This window comes from Penaeus monodon, chromosome 31 (assembly GCF_015228065.2).
Source record: "Penaeus monodon isolate SGIC_2016 chromosome 31, NSTDA_Pmon_1, whole genome shotgun sequence".
NCBI lineage: Eukaryota > Metazoa > Arthropoda > Malacostraca > Decapoda > Penaeidae > Penaeus > Penaeus monodon.
Window position 1 is genome coordinate 1,866,877 of NC_051416.1, and position 1,786 is coordinate 1,868,662.

At 38.2% G+C, this 1,786-nt stretch overlaps 1 pseudogene; it reads left to right on the forward strand.

Moving 5' to 3' along the window:
• LOC119592816 overlaps window positions 1-486 on the forward strand; it is a 4,889-nt pseudogene extending 4,403 nt beyond the window's left edge.
• The last annotated feature ends 1,300 nt before the right edge of the window (window positions 487-1,786 follow it).

A 1,786-nucleotide genomic window follows, 5' to 3' on the forward strand; every position in this document is an offset into this window, starting at 1 on the left:
GTTAGAAGTAGTCCTCCGCACCCCCCAAACCGGGGGGGGGGCCCTTCCAGGGCTTACAAAAAAAAAAATACACGCATACAGCTTTTACTTCAAGCACCAGACAAACACGCATTATAGGGTTTGACAATAGCAAATGCATAACTGCATATGCTGCATTCAAAAGTGCGTAAGGGCATATGCCCTATCGTTGGAGCATATTGCGGTAATGTTACGCATGGCATATTGTTGCGGAATATGTACTCATATTAGAGATATGTAATTTCGTATTTCTGATGTAATGAATTGTAAATAACGACGGGCGGTCTGATAAAAAAATCTACATCAAATACCACGGATTCAACCTCGTATCCACGTAAAATTAGATCAAGAAAAATTTTTTTTTTTTACCGCCTCTCCGTCCATTGTAGGGAGTAACCAAACAACCAAAATATTGGTGAATTTACTTACCCCATACTTTGGCACACTTTCCAGGAACTAGCGTACTGAAAAACGCAAACCAAAACGGTCAATAATATAGCCACGATGTGCTTTTAGCGATGGCGCGCGCTATGCGGTGAGTCTCCGGCACTGTGTAGAGCGTAGACCTCGGACAAGCTCAGCAGTGGGCCAGCCGTCGCTGAATGATTTTAAATCGAGGTTTTAGGCATCATGCCAAAAATTTGCAAAATCTAACACCAGAAAGCTGCAGATTTGGTGAAGGAATTTTGGAGTGCGTCATGTAAAAGAGGATAAATTAACTTGCAAATACTCGCAACAAAACGGGTATTATATTTATATAAAACCGTATCATTAATTACATAATCTGGTTTATATAAAGCTTGTATACACAATGATAAAACTTTTCTAATCATTTTTATCTTAGAGATTACTTAAATATGTTAAACATAGGACCATAATTAATGTATTATGCAATAATAGCAATGGACGGTAAAATAATAGTGTAGAATCGGAATCGTTAAAATGTTTTCGTCCCATAACTAGGATTTTTAGGCTCTAACTTATTGGAAATCATTATTAGATTGAAACTTCTCAGGGATACGTAAAGTAATAAATGTGTCTTAGATCCGGTTTAAAAGAAAGTTTTAAGCAGTGCAGCATTTGAAAACCAGTGCGCATGAAAAAGTTCCCGAAGAAGCTGGTGCTCCTAGGCCAATCACCTCAATAATGACAATAATGACAAAAAATAAATTTAACAGTGATCTTTGCTATGCTATGTTGTCTGCAGACATGCCCCTAAGTAAGATGAACGTAACACCATATTCAATAATTTCTTATCAACTTGTACTGGCACAACATACTTAAACCAAACAACTTTTAAGAAAATATTATGTTTCTCCCTTGTGCCGACAAAACCATCGCAATACTGAGACAGAAGATGCTCGGCGGAAGATTTGGGTGTCGTTGGAGGAGACCACGACGTGGTCAAAAAAAGGTATATCGTATGCTTATTTTCGGTATCCTAGGCGATGGACACGAAGTAGGTAAAATTAGTACCTTGGGAATGTTTCCATTTAGAAAAAAAGTAAATCATTCAACAGTGGCAGCTTATTTCAACGATTCTTTAATGAAACTATGGCCGAGCAGATTCGTATGAAACGTTATGCTGAGTAGTCACTGTTGCTGCAGCCTTATATGTGCAAAGCAATGAGTCATCACAAGTTTGTACAAGAATATGATCCATGTAACTTGCTTGGCTCATGGGTTTGCATCGAGTAGCTCAGTTCGTTCAAATGACCCTTTAGCCATAAGTTCATTTCATCTGTCAAAAGCATATTTGAAAGCACCG